General features: G+C 41.0%; 1 long non-coding RNA gene across 1 annotated transcript; it reads right to left on the bottom strand.

Moving 5' to 3' along the window:
- Positions 1 to 812: 812 nt before the first annotated feature.
- Positions 813 to 5,782, bottom strand: LOC112975310. The gene is made up of 3 exons (XR_003256549.1): positions 5,714 to 5,782; positions 1,874 to 2,105; positions 813 to 1,233 (listed from the first exon to the last, which is right to left on the bottom strand). It is a non-coding gene; the product is annotated as an uncharacterized LOC112975310 (long non-coding RNA).
- Positions 5,783 to 12,238: the final 6,456 nt, after the last annotated feature.

Raw genomic sequence — 12,238 nt, 5'->3', positions numbered from 1 at the left:
GCACAAGAGGTATGGTGCAAGTGTAAGAGCTCAGACTTACAGCTTTGTGAAGTATTCTCTCTCTCTTTCCCTCTCTCCCCCTTCTGTCTGGAATTTGCTCTTCCTAGAGGAAGGACTTTTAAATTTTTGCAACACAGACAAGCCCTGAATAGCATCTTCTGTCATTAATATCAAGCCTTAGGAGGCAGAACACACATTTGACTGAGCTTTGCAGTGCTTAAACACACTCTCCACTTGCTTGTTTACTGACCAGAAAGGAAAGTGTGAAAAGAATTCAAAGCATACCCCTCTTTTTTGTCTCACTTATTTCTCCAGTTTCTGGCACACCTCACGTGCTTATTAAGCAAAATCACTATTGCTCAGCAGCTGCATGCTCTGAGTTGGGCCATATCTCACCACTCAAGAGYAGACAAACTCTAATGTACATTTGCCTTGTCCATCTCGCAACCAAGGAGTTCAAATTGTTTGCTCCTTTTATGCAGCTGGAAGACTCAGAAATGACAGAAACTGACCCACTATTGTGCATTAGACTTACAATGGTGGTCAAACGTTGTTATCTTGTGAAAGGTTTTTTTTACATTCTGGCTGGAGCAGAATTGCCTCGAGCATAGATGGGACATAGGATTTTTCATCCCAAATCAGACTCTCAAATGGGGTACTGGCAGAATAATCAGTAACATTTTTGTGTAAGACTGCCCTATTTCTGCTAGATAAAATCCCAAATAAACACATACAGGTTGTGCAGCAGTTGCACAGTGAGCACTGTGTGTTCACACATACTGGATTTATTGAGTCCATACAGAATGATTTTATGGGTGCACCCAGAACACCCAGGACTAGCTGAGCACATGTAGATTGACTGTGGAAGTCATGTGCCAAGGTTTTGAAGCATTCAGTTCCTCTTGAATTCACTGCTTGTACACAGAAAAATAGGTCTACACATGTATCTTGGTCCCCATTCAGGATTCCTGGATGCATTCTGAGATATCCATTGCTGGCTTGCACAGCGTTACTCTTTGAATAGACTACTAGACATCCACAAATACTGGAAAAACAGCACCAGTTCTGTTTTCTTGCCTGGACAACATTTCTGCTTGGGAAAAAGAGGACTTGCTGAGTAATCCTTGAGTTCTTGAGTGACTCCATAGACCTTGAGTTTTCCAAAACTTAAGAAGTGCTACATTTACTCAGTGCTGGGGTGCAAGCTCATCTTGAGCAGTTCTCCTCTTCTCCCTAAAAGCCAGAACAAGGTTGGACTACATACTGCTAATCAATAGAGCTAGAGTATGAAAAAAAACAAAACATATAACCACAGGGGGAGCAACTTTATGCAGAAGATGATTTTAATGTAAGGATTCCAGGTGCTGAAAGGTCCTGTGAGCGAACAGGAGGACACCTTCTGTTTAATTAATTTGTTCCTTGCTTTTCATGGGTGTCCATATATTTTTACTAGAACTGTTCTCCAAATCCTTTATCTGTTCTTATATCATCTTGCTAAGCAGCTGCCTTCACTGGTGGTGYGGGATACTCACAACAGAGCTCACTCAAAAGCATAACGTTATCACTAAGGATARAAGGACATTGTAACATGTACACTTAGCGCTGACTGAAAGCCAAATTAAATACAGGGGGAAAAAAGAACACCACTGTTTGCCCTACGGAATGCATAGAAAGGACGCACTTTTCTCAGATCTTTGCCCTAAACACCTGTATTTTTAACCAAAATACTTCTGGAAGAAGGTCTAGGAAATGAGCTTTGATAAACTACAGCTGAAACTGACATGGAGAAACAGTACTGATTTCAGTGAATGGGCACTGCAYAGAGCAAAGTTAGGTCAGTTGGGGGTATCTCCAGTGTTGCATGGCAACTCACCACTGACAAACCCAGACACACACCCTCCTGGCAGAGGCATCCTCTTGTTGTTCCAGGCCCCCTCGCAAGGTTGTGTCTGCCTTCACTGCTCTGACGCRCTGGATTGCAATTTCAGTGTGCACRCAAGCCCTTGGACTCCTAAGTCTAGAGCGTTATAGCCGTGGTTTGAGTTAGTTCAGAAGCACAGTGGATTTCACTTCACTCTTGGGTCTCCCAGGGCTGCCTCCTTTTACTACAGAAGAAGAGAAAAAGAAATCAGCTAGAAGCTTTCCTGCTCCATTCAAAACTACACAGTGTGAATTACAGCAGCGGTAATCTCATCAACCTCAGCTTCTGCAGAAGCAAAATTCCCTCCTCTAATCTCGATGCTCTTTTGTCAGTAGCATGAACATGCAGAAAACTGAACTTTGCCACGATTATTTGCATCTATTGTTCTATAAATGACAGATTCATAGGAACATGATTAAAAAAAAAAAAAAAAAAGGAAACAACCCAGAGGTCTGTCTATTGTGTAAAAAGCATTCCTGCATTGCAGGGTGGGTGGCCCACTTGGAAGTTATTATGGTTTCAGCATAAATCGGCACAAAAGAAGATTAGTGATGTGTGTGCAAATACAGCCGTCTAATTGTACCGCATTTGAAACCAGGTTAGCCAAGTGGCATACCTCTATATCGAATCATGTCTAACAAACACATGTATTTCACTAACCAGCAGTCAAGTAGGGAATGGTACTCTAATATTGCATCCACTATATGTTAGGAATGTAAATGGCATTTTAAAACCAAAATGGACACCTTTCTGTTTTGCACACATGGAAACAGAGGCATAAAACTCAGTCAAAAATGAGCAGTTCATCAGTTCTCTGCTATTTGGGGGTGTTCTGGCTGCTTGTCAAACSGAACTCCCAGCTTGAACTACCTAAAGGTCAGCATGCAAAGGTGCTGAGCACCTGCAGTTCTCACTGTTAGCAGAGACCGAAACTTACTGACAAGGCCCTGGCCTGCTTGAGAAACCAACTCAATGGCAATGTACCTGCTAAACAATGATACACTTCAGTTGTGAATGTTCAGGCACTTCGAAAACTAGGTGTCTTTTGAAAATGGAACAGTAAGTGACTTGCCCAGCTTCACTGAACAAATCACTAATAACCTGGAAAACAAAACCAAGTTCTTTTGCAGTCCCTTCTGCAAAAGATTTTGCATCTGATGCAAAACCAGGAGTGCAGCATTTGCAGTACCAAACATTTTTTTTCTTTTTGAAACAGAACTATTGATTTTCAGATCAAATATGAAACATTTTAATATGTACTAAAGCAAATGGAAGTTCTTGCTGTTCTACAGCAGTGTTAATTTTAAAAACAACAATGCATTAAAGTGAAAGCTGCATAACTGGAAATATTGTCAGGCTTAGACTCCCCTTAAGTCAGGGAAAACATATTTGGGTGGGGATTATGTAATCAAGCCTTATGCCTGATTCCAGAAAACTTAGCAAGATTCACTCATTATGAATTCAAATTTTTATACTGTTAAAACTAGTTGTCCCATTACATAAGCATTCATGGAAGAGTAATAAGAGCATCCTCTAGTGGTCATTATCATATATATTAATTAAATCTTTTTAAGTAAGTGGTGAAAGTATCTGCTTTCTCAYGCAAACAGACTATACTGAAAGTTTATTAAAATATAGATGTGAAATCTCTGTATGTTATTCATACTATATCAGTCAAGAAAATACAACAGCAAGGTTACATTTCAAAGATCTCATATGTTTAACAAAAATATTTTAACATTTTTTGTAGTTCAGGGCAAATAAAGCTAATATTTGCAATTTTCAAAATTTTCAAGAAGTCATCAGGAAAGATATGAAAAATGGCAGACCAGTAAATCTGGCCTCCATACCACAGACCTTAATAGGAGCTATAATAGAGAATTAATGGACAGCTGGATAAAGATGATAGGCTGGGATGAAACCACCACTGTGGCTTTTGTAATGGGGAGTCTTGCTTTACAGATCTTTTGCAGTTTTCTGCAGGAATCAAGGAACATGTAGACCTCCCATGTAATCATAAATTTTAAAGCCTAAGTACAGAATTTAGTATAAGACAATATAGTAATTATAATCTGATAGTCATTAGAAGTAAAACAGAATTAGGAGATAGCCAGTAGATTGGAATGCATGGGTATAGTATAGGCAGGTTAGGTCAAGTTAGATCTAGTTAGACTTATCAGGAGTTACAGCATCAGAAACTACCAAAAGCATGAGACAGATGGACTGAGTTTTGCCACAAGCAAAAAATTAGRAAGAATAGTCTGAAAGCCAAGAAGCCAACCAGTTTACTTTGTCTTCATTTGATTTCCAAACATGTCCTAAACATGTACCACCACCCAGGAATTTGCCATGTCATATCAGGATCACATTGGTMTTTATTTAATCACCATATTGCAAGATTAATCTGATAAGTAAAATGATTTTCATCTGATCCAGTGAAAGCCTACTATGCATCAGGTGGGTCCTCTGGGATTTTCCAGGTAAACATATGGGTCAACAGAATTGATGTCACGTGTGAGTAACTTTGCAACCAGGATTCTACCTAAGTTAAAATGATTTTATGTTGTACGTATGGCTTTGAGCAACCAATTTGGGAAAAGTAAGAAGAGGTAAGAAAGCAAGTTTTATAGTATTAAGTCAATTACTGAAATGAACGGAAGAGGAGAAGAAGAGAAAAATGATTAAGTTATCAGGAAATCAGGGCATAAATTGAGGTTGTGTTTTACTGCAGTAAGATGTTCAAGAAGACCCTTCCTAAGGGTAATAGGAGAGACAGATCCAGAAAACAATGAAATATGTATAAAACATTCCAGTGCTTTTGAACATATTATGAGAAATTACATTGCTCAGAGAGGAGACCGAGTGACTAGTGCAGCTAACCTGTCCAAGTCCGTGGGTGTTGGAGAAGATTTATACAGACAATTTCAGACTTTGTTAGACACAAGGGAAAACCTAACAAATCTAAGGGATGTTGCTGGGACTTCTCTGTTTCTATCCCTTTATAAGAAAAGCTAAGTAAGAGCAGAAACTCATACTACCTCAAACACAACCTAGGACAATGTGCAAACTTCAGAACTTCCTGCAAATCTCTAGAAAAAAGAAACCAGAAAAATGGCAAGCAAAAAATGTGATTTGAGTTAGATCCAAACTTTGACAGCTCAAAACCCAACACTGATTGAGTGTTACATAAAGGTTTAATACTAAGCACTTTGACACGCCCTGGACAGACAGAATATATGCAGATTCATGAAAAAATACCACATTCCATCCAGCATGGGAATGAACTGGTGAATAAAGTAAAAAGGCTGGCATCTGTGCATGTCAGGTCTACCAGAGGTCAGAGCCAGATGCGGACAGAGGTCAGAATGCCTTCAATAAATGGTGAACAGTTTCACTGCCTCCAAATTCAAATCGGATGCTAAAAACAAGGAACCATTGACCTCTGATGTGATTAAAACTCTGGTTAAAGGAAAATAAAGGAAGTGCAGTCTTCTGAAAAGTACAGCATGGTTCCACTGCATCCCAAGTAAGGCCAGGAAGAGAAGCCTTTTCTTACCCTAATTWTTTCCCAAATTGTAGGCAACAATTGGACATACCACAATCTTTAGAAACAGGGTTCCAGCAAATGGCAAAGTTCAGTGTATTTAAATCACAAAGAAAACAAATTTGAAAGACAAAAAGGGTAAACCAATCTCAAAAATAAAACTAGAGGAGATGAAAGTTAAGGAAGGAAAAATCACAGAGGTAGTCAGAAGAGAAAGATGMTACATTTTTAGAAGGATCTGGCTTTACCTTGCTGCTACTGTGCAAGAGTTTGATTTGAACAAATTAGTGTGGGAGATCTAGATGAAGGCAAAGTAATACAGGAATGTAGTCTATGTCTCAAACCTGAAAGAAAAGAGGGGAGGCATCAGGAAAGCTTCCAATTTCCCTTCACTCATGAACAGTTTCAATTAAATCAGGGCAATTAAAACCCTTGGAATCCCCTTTTCCCTGTTGCAAGAGAGAAGTCAATTAATGTTCCATGTTAAATTGCTATGGTCACCGTTACTCTTTCTGGCCAAGCTGAACCAACTTTTCTGCTAGGGAAATTAAAAAAAAAAAAAAAAAACCTAAGAAAATAAAATAAAATAACTGAAGGAATCCAGGTAACAAGTTAAGATACTGATCAGGAATTATTTTCTGGTCATGTTCAGAGGTTACATTCAGATTGTGTTCAAATGTTGTAGATGACATAATACTTTAGAAATACTTCTCATTTGTCCTGCACTTAGGCAGCTAAAGTCATATGTTAGCTCCATATTCCACTCAAAATTATGTTTTTGTGAACGTACAATGCATCATCCAGTCACTAAGATCAATTCCACATCTTCCATCCCTGCTCCTTCTTCAACACACTGAACTGGTCATAGTCCCTGGTAGTGTCTGTTGTGAACGGCAGAGCAGGGACATGGGGGTGCAGGTGGCCAATAGCGGGAGAGGAACTACTAGTGCCTCGTGTTTTTGTTTTGCTAATATTAGGAAATCAGGCTTTAGGGAGAGATATGATTAAATCTTTGGACAAGAGCACCAAAACTTTTTGCAAATATTTGCAGTTATCAGAAGAGACATACCTCACATAAATCTTGGTAACTGTGACATGATTTTCCTGCTATGGAGGACTCTGCCAGCTGTTCTACGGTTTTCTGTTCTGGCCGCTTTGCATACAGGAACCACTCAGGCTGACTTGGAAACAATCATAAAAACAGAATGTCTTTATGGTATATTTTCAAAAAAGGGCTTAACGATTGAATAATAAAAAGCAGAAATATGAAGAGTCTCTTTTCAAATGCTTCCATTCTTAAGCTCCCTGAATACTTCAGGAAGATTAGAATTTTGCACTCATAATTTTGACTACACTTTTTTCCCAGAATGCTCAGACTTTTACCATCAATATGGCTAGACGTCATGTTTCTGAAATTAGTATAAGAGATGATATAGTGGTTTTCACTCTCAGAAATACACAAGATCTTCTTAATGGAAAGAAAAGTGGTTAAAGCTTTAGACAATTTTTTTTAAGAAAACTCAGTTACTAAGGGATGTTAGGAAAGGTTCTTGTATGAGTTAAATAACTGGCTAAATTGGAATATTGAGAGGGGAAAAAATCTGTCACTTCACACATCCCTTTTAAGTGGCATGCAAATATCCCTACACATTAAAAGGCTTGTACATTTGAAAAAAAAGACTTGAACAGTGTGACTCTGTGACAGTTGAAATAAGTCTCCAAACCCATTTCCATAACATGTCTTCTACTATTTGCTGGTGGAGAAAGAAAAAYCCCTCAGAACCTTAGTTTCAGAAAAAAAATAAAAAGCTCTCCTACATTTTAATAACCTTTGCATTGAAGATATCATCAAATAGTCAAGGGCTGTTACGCCACAGTTCCAGAGCATGTGTGTTGTTTTGCCACAGTTTCCAATTCTTTATGCTCATGGAAGAGAAAGAGGATTTTCCCGGTAAAAGAATGAAAGAAGATTTCTCTTTCTGGATTACCCAACAACAAAAGTGTGTAGTCAGCTTTGYAGTGATCTCTGTAACAGTAAAAAGCAACTTTTATTTCTTCATGCCATGACATTTTCCTGTTCACAGATGTGAAACCAGTGTTTTCTATTKATATTAAAAGCAAACATATTAAAGTCCTATTCAATAAAAGTAATAAAACAGAAAAGCCATGTTAGTAATGCTAGTAAATAAGGGAGATTTACGTTGTAATTTCACATCCTGTCATCTCCTGTAACAAGAAAATAACAAAAAACTTGCATTAGGATCTCCTGTCAGAGAAGAATGCCAATTTTTGTCTTTAAACATTTACACTTCAATTCTTGCCTACCCGTTCTTTTCAAAACTGTTGTTCAAGCATTCAACACTTTACGTTTTTCCTCCATTATCTATCTGTTCAGCCAAGATTATATACATCAATTGGGAGATGATAAATGAAGCGTGAAGACAGGTCACATTACTATGAAAATCCCCTCCTACAGGTGGTGAGCAAATGAGAAAATCTCACAGAGAGATGACAAACTTAATTTACTCTGCATGTCCCATTCTGTCCAACAGGATGATTCACCACATATCTCTGTGATCCATGAGCTATGGCATAGGTGAATTCATCAAGAGAACGTACAAATCCAAGCAGGTGCACTCTTTGGTTTTAACAAGTCAGTTCCCTTTACTTTTTATAGGCCGCATGCTTCTTTTGCACCAAGAAGCCAGCAATATTTTGCCATTTACTTAAGGTAAAGCAAGAAATGAGCATATCAAACTAAATATCTGACGGAAACACAGACCCAAGGAGCATGATATTTTCTGCCCTACTTCCCTAAGCAAAAAATTCAACTATCTGTTCTCTCCCGTAAAAATATTTGAAACCATGAGGCAAAAACAATGCCTTATTCATGCCAAGAGACAGCAGCCAACCAGCTAGTCAGCCCATGCCTTTTGGCTGGTCAGTTTTTAACTACACAGCTCAGATATGGCTACAGCTCATGCTCCAACCTGAACTGTCAGAGAGGGGGACAGCAGAGAGAGTTGAAAAGAGAGTTTTCTCCATAGCCACTCCCTTCAAAAGACAAATCCATAGAAAATGACTTTGTTAAATCTATGTCTTGTGGAACAATTTTTTTTTTTTACTTAAAGAGGATAAAAAATGGTTTGGTTGTAGATATGAAACTGTAATGCAACTGAACGCAGATCGCTACTCTCTGTTTATGGACACAGAGAAATAAATATATCACAAAGCGAAATGTAAATATACAGCACAGCGTTTGCTCTGCAAGTAGTTCCTGGTGTAGATGAACATTGAATCTGGTTTGAAAGACCCCATCACACAGGTTTATTGTTACTACATGGCTACAAGTATTTAAGTCTCAGTTACAGCATGATTGCCAGCGAACAAAGAGGAAGAGGTGTAGTGCTTCAGTTGCAGAGTCCCATCAGTCCAATGGCCTGGTTCCTCCACTGCCCATAGACAAACACATAGGAAAGAGGAAGAAAAAGCAAACCATACGATACCGCCTCTCTAATACTCCCCCAGCCTCCTACTATTTGCAAGTCGGGGGATTTCCTGAGCCTGAAATGGTGTTTATTCACCCGCTCTCGCTACATCCCTCTTCCAAATATGTGGCTAGCCTCCCCCAAACTGCAGAGAAACATCCTATATCCAGTGCGTCCTGTAGAAAGGCACTGCGCATATCCACTGTCGTGTCACTGCAGCAAGAACCATCTCCCCTGGTTTGTTTTGAGCCTGGCTCCCACTAGCTTCACCGGATGGTTTGTACTGGAAAAGTCGACTGCTATCCACCCTCTCCGGGTCACTCAGGATTTGATGGGCCTCAAACATATCCTCCTGAAGGCATTTCTCTTCTGAGTGACAGAAATTCACTCAACTGTTCCTATCAGTGGAAGCCAGGCCAGACTACTGCACATCCTTGTTGCCTTTCTCTGGACCTTTTCCAGTTTTCCTATATCCGTTCTGAGAGGCAGGAAACACAACTGCACACATGGTGTGAGCTCACCACGGATCACAGAGTGGCATAATTATGCTCTCCATTCTGTTCTCCATCCCTTTCCTTATAATTTGCTTTGCTTTTTCAACAAGTACTGCACACCAAGCCAGTCTTTACACAGCCCACATAAACTCAAAGTCTCACTCCTGCGTGGCAGCAACTGGTTCAGAGATCACCATCACTTCTGTAAAATTAGGACTAGGTTTCTCCACATGCACCATGTGACATTTATCCATCCTGAATTTCATCTACTCTTTTACTGGCTAGTTACCCACAGTTCTTTACAGTTGACCCTTAACCCTGCTAACTTAAAAAAATGTGTATTGTCAGCAGATATTCTCATCTTGCTGCTCGCGCCCTTCTCCAAGGGGACAACAAGTTGTCAAGCACTGGTTAGCTGCCTGCCTGTACTCAACTACTCGCTGATGCTGTTCTCCATCGGTATGAATTAATGTGTGTCTTCACGTGCTGATTAATGACAGCGACTATTTAATACATGGCTACCAGCAAGTCTTACTTGGCATACAGTTCCATAAGAATCTAACACACAGCTACCATTACAATTATTAGCTTGTGTGGTGCACACACTAAACCATGTGCATTTAGTAATATCAGTATTAATGCATGACCAGAAGTGTGTGAGACAGAGCGTAGGCCCTTGCTAATGCATAACTATTGTTTTTATAAGTTTCCCATGACTGTGAAAATTAGTTACACTGTACTTGATTCATTCTGATACGATAGCAGACTTGGGAAGAATATTCTGCTCTGATTGCCTGGTCATACTGAGGCTGAGAAAAGAACTCTAATGTATGTTTTAAATCAGTTTCACTTAGTCAAACACTAGCTGCATTGCATGGTTTAGTTGCAGCTGACATAATTTTGAGTGCCTTGTCCATGAACGTGCTTTTGCTTATATGTTTGGATTTTCTCTTAATCTTAATTTGGACTTTGTGGTATAATAATGATATCCTTCTACCCTTACGTCCTGATAAAGGCTCTTAATCTTATCTTCACTTTAATGAAGTTTTGGTTTCTGAATGATACAGAATTATTTGTTAATCCCTCGAGCGCAGTTCAGACGTTTGCTCTTCCCTAAACTTCTACTCCAACAGAACAACAAGGGAGAAAAAGTGATAAGAATAAAATAAGGGATCCAAACAGTGTTGCTTGCCCTTCAAGCAGTTAATTCCACTTCCAAGTGATCTAGTAAACACTTTGCTTCAACCTACTTGTAATGTATTTACTTGTAATGTATTTACCAACAACCATTTTACTTCCTAAATCTAAAGGAGAAAGTAATGAGGTTGGAGAGACATGTATCTTCATATTGCATCATTTCACAAGCCATTTCCCAGAAGCCAGTGACACTGATCTACTGTTAATCACCTTAAATAGGCCGGGATTATAATTTATATTTTCATCTACTAAATATCTTATTTCATAGACCCTTCTCTTTGACTGTGAAGGGTATTTGGACAAGTTAATTGCAGCACTTTTCCAAGTTCATACAGAAGCTATCTTGCTGAAAGTGGACAGTTGATTATGACATGGTAATCATAATTAATATGGAGGGAAAAGTTTCTGGATTGTACAGAGATCTGTGATAAGAGAAATATTTCAATTGACAAGAGGAACTGCTTGCCACTCAGGCAAAGGTTTGAGCCATTCAAAAACTACCCCTGTGTGTTTAAGCATGTATGAAATCCCAGAAGCAGGATGTTGTTTTCATACATGTTCACAGCACACTCTGCTGGCTGTTGTTGAAAGCAATAGCAGGAACAGATGACATGCAGAAAAACCTGTAACAGCGTGTTTCAACCCAGCAGAAACATGGTCCGTGTAGGTAACGGCTGTGGATAGTTAGGACGGGGTGGCAGGATGGGGGGCTCCTGGGGCAGCAGGGAACGGTTGGCAGGATATGGGATTAGCTTCGTGGAAGAGAAACGCCTTTGGGGGAGGAGGACGTGTCTCGGCGCTGCAAGGTCTGGAGGTGGCGAGCGCACGTCGGTGCTGGCGTGCCTCTCGTTTCCTTTGCTTCAAGGACAGGGCAGGCACCGTCTAGCAGGCAGGCAAGGGTCACCAGCCGCTCAGCGCTAAGCTGGCTTTACGTGGAAGTGGCTTACAGCCATATTTGCATGATAAAGCAATTTTCCCCTATCACACTGGTAACCAGAGGTTACAGCTTCAACCCGTGCTCCCCTTGCTTCTCCTTGCGGGTCACCCACAACCATCAGAGGTAAAGGCTGGGATTTTGGCGAGAAAACCTTCCCGAACCGGGGGCAGTTTGCGTCATGGGGGCCATAACGGTCACGGTGCTGGGGAAGCACCTTTTTTTCGGGAAAGGAAACGTGGCTGAATGCGTCCGGGCAGGCCCAGGAGGGCGAGATACGAGGGGCTGCCGCTGAGGCAGAGCCGAGGGCAGAGGTACGTGCCCTCGCACAGCCGAACCACGCTCTTTTTCGGGTGAGGGAAGGCCTCGCCGAAACGGGGGGCCCCCCGGGCCCTCCGCATGGCGGGGACGTGCCCTCCGCGGGAGATGTCTTGGGGACACGATGCCCTCGCCAGGCAGGGCGTCTCTGAGGGCACCCGGGCGTGAAGGGTGAGGTACGTTTAACGGACAAAAAAGGGTGTTTGCCGAGCACTGCAGGGTTGTTGCATTCCTGCCCTCACAGCCTCATGGCTTACGGCCTGGCTCCGAGCCCAAACCGAGGGGCCGGCGGGGGAGGCGCCGGGGAGCGGCGCTCAGCGCCGGGAAGCGGCCGGGGGCGGC

This window comes from Apteryx rowi, unplaced genomic scaffold, assembly GCF_003343035.1.
Source record: "Apteryx rowi isolate R43461 unplaced genomic scaffold, aptRow1 scaffold_661, whole genome shotgun sequence".
NCBI lineage: Eukaryota > Metazoa > Chordata > Aves > Apterygiformes > Apterygidae > Apteryx > Apteryx rowi.
The sequence above is the reverse complement of the archived record's forward strand: the minus strand, read 5'-3'. Positions and strand labels throughout refer to the sequence as shown.